Source organism: Fringilla coelebs, assembly GCF_963513975.1.
Source record: "Fringilla coelebs genome assembly, chromosome: 18".
Lineage (NCBI taxonomy): Eukaryota > Metazoa > Chordata > Aves > Passeriformes > Fringillidae > Fringilla > Fringilla coelebs.
The window spans coordinates 12,471,390-12,485,404 of record NC_140044.1 but is presented as its reverse complement, the minus strand read 5'-3'; positions in this window follow the sequence as shown (position 1 = coordinate 12,485,404).

Below are 14,015 nucleotides of genomic sequence, written 5' to 3'. Positions count from 1 at the left end.
GGAGTCAGATGCATCATTCTCCCCCTCGGTGGGGCCATCTCAGCATTGCAATACCAGGTCATGGGTGAGATGTGGGCATGGCCTTGCAGGGAGGATGATCTCCAGAGCCTGATGGTCTGGGGATCTGCCCCCTGTGAGCAAGGGGGGTATATCACATGGAGATCCCCTCTGCCACAGCCTGCCCTGCAGAGAGCTCTCCCTCTCCATCTCCACCTCCCCAGATTTTAAGCCGTGCAGAGAGCTGAGCTTGTCTCGTGCTCCGTGGAAGGAAAAACAGCCATCAAATGAAGGTGTCAGATGCAATTTTTCCTCTGCTGGTACATTGGTAGACAGAGCAGGGTTTATTTGCTCCAAGAGAAAAAACCCCACCCAGGCTTTATGAGTCTGGATTTCTGTGCTGTGTCCAACTGAGCAACACCTGTTCACTCAGCTGATGCTGCTGTATGTCCTTGAAATAGGCTGGTGGATGAGAGAAGAGACTCTACAGGAATGTGGACTTCATTTGGAACCCTTTTCTTTTTATCACTTGAACACATCATGTATTTGGGACAAGAAAAAGACTTAGCCCAGTGCAGTGGGTGGAGACACACATGCTGGAGAGGTAGATATATAATAATATATATTTCTCAGTATTTATATACATCTTTCACACCCCAGTGAGCAGCCACAGTTTTGCAAACAGCATTTTTAGGACTATAAATACACAGCCACTATACAGGGTGTGTATCTATGGCCAGAAAAACACCAAAATATTCATACATGCCTTCCAAAAGTCAAAAGGTGCTCCCCCCCTCTTTAGAACATTGAATTGGATCTCAGGCAGTCAGGTCACAGACACTTTTTCCATGGTGAATTCTCTATCAGGTGCACAGGGAATGGTGCTTGCTGTATGACTGCTCTGGTTATTTGCTGCCACCCCACAGCTCAGCTCGTGCTATGCTGAGTGAGCTGTGCTTTGAGGATGGGCTTTTTTCAGTTCTGTTTGCCGTCCTGCCGCATCCTTACCCTGCCTGAGCACTGATGTGAAGCACCATTCTGGGTTTGGTCTCCCATCCTTCAGCTCATGGAGGAGTTCTACCAAAGGGAACAGCATGGACAGGAGGGACATGGAGCTGTTGGAGTGAGTCCAGAGGAATGATCAGATCCAGACCAAGGTGATCAGAGGGATGGAGCAGCTCTGCTGTGAGGAAAGGCTGAGAGAGCTGGGATTGTTCAGCCTGGAAAAGAGAGGCTTCAGAGCGAGCTAATTGTGTCCTTTCAGTACCTGAAGGGAGCCTGCAAGAAAGATGAAGAGAGACTGTTTACAAGGGCTTGGAGTGACAGGACAATGAGGAATGACTTCAAACTGAAAGAGAATAGGTTTAGACTGAGATATTGGGAAAAGATTCTTCCCTGTGAGGGTGGGCACGCCCTGGCACAGGGTGCCCAGAGAAGCTGGGGCTGCCCCTGGATGCCTGAAGTGTCCAAAGCCAGGCTGGAGAGGGCTTGGGGCACCCTGGGACAGTGAAAGGTGTCCCTGCCCATGATGAGAATGAGATGATCTTTAAGGTCCCTCCAACCCAAACTTACTGTGATTCTCTCATTCTATGAGACCTCATAACCTGGCATCCCCCCTGAATAAAACCAGCATGACAGAGGGGGCTGCAGGCTGCTGAGCTGGAGGGAGGGAAGGTCTCAGCTGATGGCTGTGGCCCTGGGTAGAAGAAGCTCTGTCAGGCAAAGATGTATGGCCAGCCTTGCTCCCCACAGCCTTGTCCTGCCTCTTTCTCACCCCATTTCTGCCCCCTCCCAGCTCCCACACCAGCTCTGTCCTTCCAGTTCCTCTACAGTGAGGGCAGATCTGTGGCAAAGATTAATGTCTGTGATCAGAGAACAGCAAACACAAAAGCAAGAGGGAACGTTGTTTGGAAATATCTCATCTCATAGGTATTTGTAGCTCTAAAATGCTGAAAAAAAAGGTCATTATTGTCATAGAAATGAGTGAGAAATGAGATAAAGGATTTCTCTCACAGGGCAGGCCAGAGCACCCTGCCTGCTTCCTTCGCTGGGAGCTGATTTTCCAAACAAGGAAAAGAGAAAGTTCAGTGCAGACATCATTAACAGGGTGAGAACTGAGTGAAAGGAGAGCGAGGCAGATGGTGCCAGAAGGGAGGCCTGGACTTTCCCAAGGTCAGTCCTGGTGTCTGGTCAGTGTTTCTCCTGGCACAGTGTGAGTGGTCAGCATTGCCAGGAGAGGCAGTGTGTCCAGGGAGAGGGATGGGATCTCATTGAGCAAAAACTTCTGGAGGAGGGGATGGGTGGGATGAGACCTGTTCAGCAGGTGGGAGGCAGAGCACACAGCGGCTGTCGAGCCCAAACAAGCAATAATTCTGTGATAAAATCTTGGGACATTATTTATCATGCTGGTCCCTTTCTTCAAACACCAATGTTTGAGCATGAGGGTGTCCAGCCCAGCTCAGAAGCTGTAATCCTGTCCCTGAAACAATCTCGCATCTTCCTCGTTTGTATATTCAAGCTGATGGGTGCTTGCTGCAGCCATAAAGAGGCTGATACTCTTTTGAATATCTTATTTGTTTTCCAGAGGCCATCTGGCTGCATTTCTTCATTGTTTGAGAAAGCAGTGACACTGTCAGTGCTGCATTACCCAAAAAATGCCCTGTGCTGGGAGAGTGAGTGACTGGAGAGGCAGAAAAGGGACGTGTGAGCACTCAGCAGTAGCAGCTGTGTATCAGGGCTGTGCATGACTCTGTGAGATCTCTCAGCATCTCACTGAGAGAAGCAAACTCACTGCTCAGGACCGCAGGAGCCAGCCAGCAGCTCTTGTGCCATGTCATCAACTCCTGTGCCATGCCATCAGCTCCTCTGCGATGTCACCAACTGGCCAGGCACCCCCCAGCTTGTGCAGCTCAGGGTTTCAGCTCTGGGGGTCCCACCCAGTGCAAGCAAACTGGGATGGCTGCTGGGATCCACAGATCTGCTCCCAAGGGAGCAGTGAGGGAGCTCAGTGCCAGGCAGGATCAGGCCAAGGTGATCAGACTCCAGTGCCTGACAAGAGCTGAGGAAAGACCAGCCCTCACACTGGTTTGGACTTGTCAGAGGATGATTCCCTGGTTGCCTTGCTTTTTGGTGTCTGGAGGCAGGGACACCACCCAGCCTTGGGGACACAAACCCACAGTGTGTTTTGGTGTCATTCACAAACCTGCAGCCACAAAACATCTCAAACTTCTAACTTTGCAGCCTCAACCCAGCCCCTTGTCACACTCGGAGCAGCCCTGAGCCGAGCCCTGCCTGGCCGTGCAGGCTGCCTGCCATCTGGCACAAGCAGGGCCAAGGAGAGTTAAATAAATGTTAAATACACACTAATGCCATGTGACACCAGCAAAAGGCAGTGAGTTCGAGCTGCAAGAGTCTGCTTATGTAAACAGCATCCTGAAATTAATATTTACCTTTTAAAACAAACAGATATTTGGGGTGTTTCACAGCCTTTCTGCCTAGCAGATGCCAAGAACAACAGCTTGGTACTGCAGGGAATTGGCTTGACAGCTCAGGGGACAGTAAACTCCCCACCAGTCTCCAGACTGCGAGGTCAGAGCCAGTCCCTCTCTTTTCAGGCAGATAAATTCACACAAGTGCCAGATTAATCTTTGCTCAGGGGCTGCGACCTCTAATGAGGAGTGGGAGCCACCCCGACGTCGCAGGCGGGGAGCGGGATTGGAGCAGCAGATGGGCTGGGGATGAAGGGTTTGGGGATGCTCAGAGCAGTCCCTTGTCCACAGGGGCCCTGAGCAGGCAGAAGGGCAGTCCCGTGGTGCTCCTTGGGTGGCAGCATCGCCACCAGCCTGGCTGCTGTGCTCCCCTTCCAGCCAGACCTGCACCTGTGGGTAAATCCCATCGTTTCCCTAAGGAGTGATGGTTTTGCAAATCACCACCACAGCTCCTTTCAGAGCACAGCCAGGCTTGGGGATGTTGCTCACACAGCCTGGCTTCTGCTGCTCCTCCATGAAGGCATTGTGGCCATGCCCATCCCTCATGCGAGCACCCAGCACTTTTTGGGATTCGCTCTGTTATTTTAAAACATTTTTTATCATTTTCCAGCAACAGGATGTGAGAGGCCACAGCCACAGAGCAAAAGTCAGCTGCCACTGTGGAGGTGTTTGGCAGTAAACAAAATGAGTAGAGGCTGGGGTAGGAGCCTGATTTTAGGTTTAATAGGATATTTTTTGTAGATGTCTGAAGCAGAAGGAATCTTTGGTGCATTTTGCAGCTCATGACTCCTACCATCATCCCCTGTTGGATTTTATTTGAGCTCTCTGCTCCTAATGCCCCTTCATCCCTGGCACTGTGCTTCCACCCTCTTCCTCCCAGCTCAGGATGGCTCTTCCCTCTTGGCTATGGTGCTGATCCCCTCACAATCCTGCCTTTGGCTCTGGGTAAACTTTTCCCAGAGGATTTTGGGGTAGTGTGGCTGTGAAGGGTCCATGCCCACAGCCACCATGTGCCTGTCCTGGTGCTCAGCTGGCTCCTACTTTGGATTTTCAACTCCCTCCAGCAGATTCTTGGGGATTTTTCAACCTCCCATGGAAGGGGAGAAAGGAGACATGGGATAGTGATGAGCCAGGGATGCATAGGGCTCGGAGCAGAGCTGGCAATCCCAAATCCATCCCTCCAGGAGCACACAGATCCCACAAACATTGAGGGACACAGGGCTGCCACCCGCTGTGGGGTGACAAAATGACAGCACTTTTGGGGGACCTTCCCTGCCAGGCAAGGCAAAGCAAACCCAGTGACAGTGCGTGGGTGGGAGGATGTGGGGAGGCTCTGTCACCCCTGTCAAACAAAAACCAGCAGCGACACCAGCCTGGCTGCCGTGGGGCCCTGCCACGGGGACTGATCAAACAGATGACCCCCCAAAAGTGACAGCAAGGCAAGCTGAGCTCACAGAACCACACGAAGTTTAGGGTGCTCGGGTGCCAGGGAGGAGCTGCAGCCAGCCTGGGGTGTTCAGCCTTTATGGAGTGGCTGTGCTGGAAAAACGAGTGTGTTTGTGTACGGTTCGAGCTGAATACCTCTTTCTTTTGAAACCTAATCCTCTTTGCATTGGAACTGCTGACAGTGCTTGTCAGGGCTTGCAGGGGCGGTGATTTAAAAGGTGATAGCAGAGGTAAGAAAACCATCAGCGCCGCTGAAGTCACACGGGAGCTGCAGCTCAGCGCTGGGCAGCGGGGCTGGCGATGCCACCAAGGAGCTCGGACAGCCCCACCCCGGCAGGAAGGGCCTGGGCTGCTCCCCACTTCTGTCCTGGTTTAGGGCAAATTTGGGAGAAACCCTCCCAAGGGCCCCCCTCCAGAAAGCAAACCCACACAGTCCCTCCCCCCAATGGGTTGGGGAAGGATTCCTCAGAGAGAAGTGGAAAGAACCTGTTTATTGAACAGCACAGCACCCCCAGCACACACAATGAACAATACCAGGTGACACCACCCTGTCACTGCTCTGAGAAAGGTGACAAATCCAGAAAGTCTCTCTGGGGTGGTGGCTCTGTTATCAGTCCCTCCAGCCCTGGGGCAGCTGCTGCAGCCACAAGGTGCAAACTCTTGGTGTGTCCCAGACCGGAGCAGGCTTGAGTGGCTCCAAGAAAGGGAAAGGAAAAACACTCCAGGGAAAAAAATTGGACTGCTGAGCTAAACTAACTAATGAGCAGGAGCAAAAAGCAGGAGCAAAGCAGGAACAAGAGCAAAGCAAAAAGCAAAAGCAGCACTGTGTACTGCCCTGTCTGTGTGTCCCACCAGCCATGGGGAGCAGGCTGATAATAAAACAAAACAAAACTTTCCCTCTTCAGAGCCAGTCTTGAGGGCACAGAACAGAATATCCAGCATGAACAGAACACACAACTGGGGATACAAGCATCACAACGTCACCCTGGGACACCTTCCTACAATCAGCTCAGTTTGCTGATGAGGTCAGGCAAAGTTGAGCTGGAGAAAGAGGGGGAGTTTTTCTACTGAGTGACAGCTTCAGGCTAAATCTGGGAGGATGTGATCGGGTTGCTGGCAGGTCTGTGGGGACATGGGGACAGGACACCATGGGTGGGTTTGGGGAGTGCCATCAGCCCACCTGCTTCCCAGGTCCAGCTCCAAAGGGGGTGTCCAAAACACTCTTGTATCTGCACCACAACTCAACACCCCTTTACAAATAAATTAAAACTCAATTATGATGTTTGGTGCATGGTAATGGGGTGTCAATTTTCCCTAAGTAGTGGCTGATATATATAAAACAGACCTGTAATCTCTGCTATTAAAATGAATGGCTAAATTGCATTTTACATGAAACCCTAAAAAACAAGGCTGCAAATAGGCAGATTCAAATACTCCTCTCTGAACTGGAAAAAAATAAATACTGAAGTTTTAAGGAGGAGCCATGCCCCATATAAACAGGGCTGTTTTCAGAAGTGGCAGGGAGCAGGACTCCATATTTCTTCAGGGAATTAACCACAGAGCTTGGTTAGGGGTGATGGATTAGAAGAAGGTTTCCTACCTGCTGATTTTGACCATGGACTTCAGTCACTTTGCCCTGCCTGTGACCAGCTTCTCCAAGGGTTTTTTGTGAGCATGTGTGCACCCTGGGGTTTCCAAGGAATAATTTTATACTACAGAAGAAGAATACAAAAGAAACCTTTATATATAGGAATATAAAACATTTAAATATGAATAAATAATTTATGTAGAATATATAGAATATAGATATAGATTAGATATAGATTAGATATGGATATGGATATGGATATGGATATGGATATGGAATAGATATAGATATAGATATAGATATAGATATAGATATAGATATAGATATAGATATAGATATAGATATAGATATAGATATAGATATAGATATAGATATAGATATGAGAGATTTAATTTCTTTTCCAAACCAAACCAGAGAGCAGCCCTTCTGTTACAGGTAGTGAGGGCTGAAAAGGATGGAGCTGAGGGAGGGGTTTAGCTGAGGGTGATGAGTTGGATATGATCCCCCCCAGGCCATTCCCTTGCACCTCCAGCACCTCTGCCCACCCTTCCCTGTGCCCCGGGCCCAGGAGGGCACAGGGCAGCTGCTGTCCTGGCTGGGGGCTTCCTAGGGCACCTGCAGTCTCTCTGTGCAGCCAGAAGGAGCAGTGGGAGCATTTCCAGGCTGCAGAGATGCCCTGCAGAGGGACATGGCAGCTCGGGGATGCTCTGCCCAGCACTTGGCACGTGCCCTGGCCACAGCTCCAGACCTGGCCTCCTTCCCACAGAGATGGCTTTCCTAGAAAGCTCTGCCTGCTGCCGTGCCCTGGACCCCTCACCAGAGATGCCATCAGCCTGAAGGCGAGCAGGAGGGAGCCCAGCAGTGCCAGGACTCCTTCCATCCCTGCCCAGGGGCTGATGATCTCAAAATAAGACCTGCTGGAGCACGCAGCTGTGCTCGGGTTTGAGTGTGGATGGACACGTGGGTGTTCCCATCCTGCTCTGCAACATCACCTGGCACTGCCAAAGGACTTCAGGTGGTGAGGAAATATGCACCACACAGTTTGGTTATCACTTTTTTAATAGTTTTGGGGGTAAAATATAATCCTTTTTAAACAGCTTTTAGGGTAAAAAAATAATCCAGGACCGCTCAGGAATTAACAGTAGTTGAAATAGCTGAGCCTTGAAGGCAGCCTTCCTCCCAGCCTTCTCTCCCAGCCTTCTCTCCCAGCCTTCTCTCCCAGCCTTCTCCTGCCCTGGCTCCTCTGGGCTGAGGCTCAGTGCCCCAGGCTGCCAGGCCATGTGGCACAGGGCGGCTTCAGCTGGAGCAAGGGGACATTCCAGCTGGGCAATGTCCTGTGTTAATTTGGATGGAAGTTCATTTTGGAAAAGAGGAGGGAACAAGTGTGTGACATTTTCGTTCCAAACTCAGGCTTCGCTTTATGTGCTCAACCGTGGAGTTGGAAATCAGCAGAAATTGAAATAATGAATTTCACTGTTACTGACTTTAAAAAAAAAAAAATCCATTAACTGGCAAATTCTGAAATGTCATGATTTTTCCGGCTGTTCAGCACAAAAACCAATCTGGAAGTGTCAGTATCTGAGCCCCCAGCAGCCCTGTGGTCCTGACTGGCTCCAGAGGCTCCAGTGGATCTTGTTGGGTCCCGTTTGCTTTGGCTTTGCAGGGAGGCCCCTTGGCTGCACCCCACATCTTTAGCAGAAGGACATCAGCCTTGCTGCCATCTCCCAGTGGCACCTGGGCCTCTGCCCATAGCACCAGGAGGGTGAGGGGGTGTTTTTGGAAGTCCTGGCTGGACCACCCTGGTGGATCAGCGATGCAGTACCTGCCCCAGGATTGTGCCTTTCCCGGCCAGAGCCGGACCCAGGGGCTGCCCAGGGTGTGCTGGGAGCAGCCAGCTCCACCCAGGAGTGGTGGGGAGCACAAAGCCCATATCAGCAATGATTTCCTGACAAACAGTGCGGCTCATTGTCTGTTCTCATTTATAAACTGCTCCACACCAGCCATCTGATATCCATTATTACAATTACAAACAACCCACAGTAACTCTCCAGCTGGTCAGCTCCATCCTAACAGCACTGCAGCCATTCAAGGATGCCATATGGTACCAGAGTTTCCAAAGCAGCATTGTCAATCAGCCTTATTAATTTCTGAGTTCATTTCTTTTCCTTTTAGGGATATATTTTTTCCTTTCTTTCTATATAAGACAGAGACACTTCTCTGGCCTCAATTTGGAATATGCAGCTTGACAGAATAATTGTAACATCTACATCTCTGAGGCAGCTGGCAGGGAAAGGAAGAGCCTGAACTCTGTGAGCAGCCCCCCGAGTACTGGTGCTCATGCAAGACCTCCAAGTGTCTCTTCCCATCTATACCCCAGTGCGTGCCACGAGAATATTAAAAACCCATTAGATCCGGAGTGCCGGACATGGCTGGCTCTTTACTGCAGATGGAGGCTTGCTAATGGCCATTTCCCTTCGATCTCTGAGTCTCTTTGAGCTATATTTATTTTTTCCCCAACATTTTGGAGCCTATGGGTGGTGTCATTGAAGATGCTGAGATGCTGCCGGCTCTGCTTGTGCCCATCCTGTGGTGAGCAGGAGTTTGAGAGAATCCCAAGGTGATTCCCAACTGGATGGACTCTTCCTTTGAGGTGATTTCTGGGTGATTTCTGGTGATTTTGTGCCTGGCCACTTCCGTGTGGCACCACTGTATCTGTCACAGCATCACTGTGCACAGCACTGAGGGAAAGGGCTGTGCTGGATGTGCCATTCCCAGCCCTGCAAACAATCCAGGCACTGCCCCACTGCCCCACTGCCCCACTGCTGGGCTTTAATTTTTGCTTTGCTTTTGTATTTTTAAGCAAAATCAGCCATCACCCAGAGAGGGTTTCTTTCCTCACTCAAGGCAGCAGGATTTTGTGGCTCTGAAGTGCTCAGTTCCAGCTAAAGTTCAGCACCTGAGCTCCAGCAGGATTTTCCTTCCTTGGGGGGGGGATAGAGGTGATGGGATGAGTAGAGATGGAGACCTTTCAGGATGAGCCATGAGCACCCTCAAAATGCTCCTGTGAAAATATCTCTGCACACTTCCATGTTTTTTCTTTCCCCATCTGACTGTGTGGTGTTCACAGCTGGAGCAAAATCTTCCTGCCAGGGTGTGGGTGCCTCCAGCAGCACCCCAAACATGCTGGGCTGTGGGTACCCACACCTGGCAGAGCTGCTCAGTGCAGGATTTCACTCCTGGCAGTGATAATCACCAGGGAAGAGGAATGAGGGAAGAGGAATCAGGCAGTGAAGAGAGAGGAAGGTGCAGTGGCTCCTTGTGCTGTGGCGGGTGAGAGCAGCAGGTTTTGGGGCCATGCATTATGCAGATCATGGGGGATTATGCAAAATCCCTTTGTTCATCCTCCCTGTCAAGGGCAAAGAGCTCTGTGGGGCCAGGACAGTTTGGGGGGAACATCTGCAGCCGCACAGATGGTGACACCGGGGCTCCAGCCACTGGAGGAGGACATCCCCTGACTCCCTGTCCCACAGTCCCTACGGGTGTTTCCTCATTACTGTTAGCTCTTGGGAGCCCAGTGAGGATCCAGCAGCAAGCCAGAGCTCAGCCCAGCTGTGCCAGGGCCTTGGCTCCTTCCCAGAGCTGTGGGCAGTGCCCACCTGCAGAAGGGAGCACAGGGAATGTGTCAGGCCTCTGGAGCAGCCAGCATCCCTTCAGTGACAGCTGTGCCAGTGCAGCATCACCACTGCAGTGCCTTCACCCAGGGGAAGTGCAGGTTATGGTGCTCCTCTGACCTGTGGTGAGGGCTGGGAGCCCCTTTGACACAGTTATCCCTTACTGCCATCATTTTTGTCTGATGCAGGGCACACACTTTGAAAGGTACACTGAACAGGGTGGATTGTTTGATTTATCTACAATAACAAAATAACTTTTTTTTGGTTTCACACTTGTTTGGTTCCCAGCAAAGTCCCTGTTCCCATGGGTCTCTTCAGCCATGGTTTGGTGCCCAGCTCGCACTCCCTTGGGGACACACAGGCATGAGGTGCTGTCCCAGAGAGCAGGGGAGGTTGTGTCTGCATGGATGAATTCCCACCCCCAGCTGTGCCCTGATCTCACCTGATGCAGCTCGTGGCGCTGCTGTGATGGGGCAGGAGCCTGAGGCCCTGCTGGTACCTGTGGTACCCACATGGGCTGGGTTTATGTTGAGTTTCCATCTGGCTTTTCCATACCCTTAGGCTCTCTCCAGTGTGCAGGGGAAGGTTTCACAGCCCTCTTTACAAGGACACTCAGTCAAAGTTCACTCTGCTGCTAGGAGTTTGGCTCTGTCATTTCCCTGCATTTTCACCAGGACTGTACATCCCAGCCTTTGAACCCAGCTCCCCTCCCTGGCCAGGTGTTGGGGCCTTTCCAGGAGCGCTGGAAGGCTGGGGTTGGAAGGTGTTGATCCCCAGCAGCGATAGGCAGGACCCCTCTCCCCACTCCCACCATCCAGGATTGTTCCCCCTGAGCTTCTCTTCCCCTCTCAGCATCTCCCCACAGGACACACAGACCTCCTTTTCCTTTGAGCTTCTGAATTTGTGACATTTTGCTTGAATTTCCCCCTCTTCCCCCTCTGGCTCTCAGTGAACCACACCATCCTTTCTGCAGAAGCCTCCTTGCTTGCTCTGAGTCTCTCTTGCCGTGGCCATGGGGATGTTGGACCCTCCTGGCTCAGCCCCTGCCCTGTCCCTCCTGCTAAAGTGGCACAGATGATTCTGTCCCTCACGATGTGACAGTCACACTTACAGAGCCTGGCTGTGGGCAGCTCCATTGTTTCCTCAGATTCTCTGTGACACTTGTCCAGAGGAGTCCTCGTGCCTGTGACACTTCCCACAGGCTGGGAATGCATTGGGAGAGCCTCTGGGATCTCCTGTGTCCCCCTAGCCCACTGCTGTGGGGCCATGTGCTGCCCTGTGACAGTCCCACAGCAGAGTGCCACTGCTCCAGGGTTGGCTTTTCCTTCTTCCCCATCCCTGATGCAATCCTGCCGTTATCCCTTTGCTCCCCAAAATGTGTCCAGTTGCTGAACCTCTTCTCTTTCATGACTCTGCCCAGCACTGAGGCTCCAGGATCTACACTTGCTTTTGCTTGAAGGTTGTTTGGGATATTTTTCCCCCCACATTTTTTTTTTCTGTGGGATTTTGCTGTTTTCTCAGCATTCTTCAATTATGATTTCACATACCTCCAGGAGCTGACTCACTGCTGACACCATCTTTTCTAAGGATCTGAGGGAAAGCCAAGCCAACGTGACTGACTGGTTTCATTCCTTGGTTCCTTCTGCTCTAGCCCTTCCTGACAGGCATGTTTCCCTGTGTGCCAGTGCTTCCTTGGGACACCTCCCCACGAGCACAGAGCCCCCCTTGGTGTCCTGGTTCAGTCCTGCCATCACCTGTATCCCTTTCCAAAGAGACAGGCTGGGCAGGGGAAGCTCTACACTGTCACCCCTCCTGACTGTGATTGCAATTTTTGCTCACATCAACACAGGACAGAATATTTCCCTTTTTCTCCCCAAGCTCTTGAGGGTGTTAGAGAAAAAAAAAAATCTGCTCTGCCAGCTGCTCTGCCTGGAGCTTCCTGCACCAGGGATGGGGAGACAAGTGGGCAAGGGCATGATGCCAAGGTCAGCGATTGCTCCGGTGCCTGCCCCACACCAGCTTTCCAAGAAATTCTGCAGCAGGAAAGAAAAAAAAAAAAAACCAGAAAACCAACCTAATTTTTTCATTTGCAGCTGGAGCAAGGCCAGATTTTGCAGCAGAACATTTTTTTGGTGAAAATGGAGCCGTTGTCTTCTGGCCAGCACTTGTTGAATGGCCCCTGCCCGTGCACCACTGGGGATGGCAGAGCCAGGGCTGGGACACTGAGCTGAGGGGCAGCAGCCACTGCCTGCTGGGCTTTGGGGCTGAGCCTGGAGCCCAGAGGGTCCCCTGTGAGGTGCCAGCAGAGGGGACCGGCCACCTCTGCTGCGAGCTGCGATCACAACTCCGCTTTGAAAACTCTCCAGTGCTTTGTTCTCCCCCTGACACAATCCATTTGGAGCAAATGCAGTCTCGGAGCATCTTGCCAAGCCCACAAGCTTTGGGGAGGGCGGCTGCTGCGAAGCATTAGCAGCAGATAAGAACTCCTCGGGGATGGCTGGCTGGGGAGGGAGGGAGGGAAGGGCAGAGGGGGAGTCTCGCCTCGCCTTGTCCTGGCCCGGGGACTTCGCTGACAGGGCAGCCAGGGAATGCCAGCCTCTGCCTCGGCTCCTTCATCCTGCCACTCTCCTGCACCTTCACCTATTCTCCGGGTCCTTCATGCTGCAGGGCCTCACCCTGCCGCTCCTCACACCCCATCCCCGATGGTCCCCTGCTTGCCGGGCACCCCCGGGTGCCGCAGCATCCCCCACTCGCCATGGGAGCTCAGTGCTGGACCCAACGAGGGCCAGAGAGATGGGGTTCGGTGGTGGGGGCTGGGATGGAGTCCCTGTGCTGGTCCTGAGCCCCAGGGCTGGACTCGCCCCACCTGCAGTCACAGGTGTGCGGGAATTTTTTAAGCCCCTGGAGGCAAATTCCTCGTCCTGCCTTGTCCTGCCCGATCGATCGTGCAGGCAGAGGAGGCTGGAGGCGCAGGAAGGGATGCCCGGGGTACCCTCAGGCAGGGGCAGAGGTGCAGCCAGGGATGCCCGGTGAGGTGCCAGGGGTGGGTAAGGGTGGGATAAGTCCCTGTGGGATGCAGTCTGTCCCCAGCCTGGGGAGCTGGGGTGCTCGGTGACAGTTGAGGGGGTGGGAGCGGGGCAGGACGAGGTTAATGCCGTTAGGAGCCGGGGCAGGGGGTCTCCAACAGACGAGGCCTTGCCGGCCAGATGGGGAGGGAGACTCGTCTGCCGCTCGCCGGGGCCACAAAGGACGGTCCCCTGGCAGCAGCTGGTCCCAAGGAAGAGGTTAAGGTGACACGTGTCAGGGCAAAGCCCAAGGGGAGCAGACGCGGCCAGGCCTTTGTGGGGGTCACCTCCCATCTGACGGGGAGCAGGTGGGGTGGGAGCCGCAGGGACCCGGGCTGGAGGGGCGGCGGGATGGCTCCCTCAGGGTCCTGCCGGGCAGTGGCATCGTCTGTGACAGCCACTCTGTCTGCCTTTGTGCTTTTGCAGATAATGAACCTTTCCCCCCCCCTTTTTTGGTCCCAGAAAGAATGGCAATAGAGATGCTGATGGGGGTTGTTGCATGTCCTGGCCTGGAGCTGGGGACAAGACAGGGGACAGTGAGAGGGTCAAAGCTTTGATAGCCCGGACAGGGGCTGGCCGGGCATCCTCACAGTCTGATGGACAGCGGGATGGGCATCCAGCCTGCTCCCCAGTTTTGTACAAACCACAGGCAATGCTTCATCCCTGTGGGCACTGCTGGCCCCAGGACCCACTCTGGAGGCCAGGATCCAGCCAGGGGTCAGGGCTCACCCCCTGCCACAGCTCAGCCCCTCACCCAGCT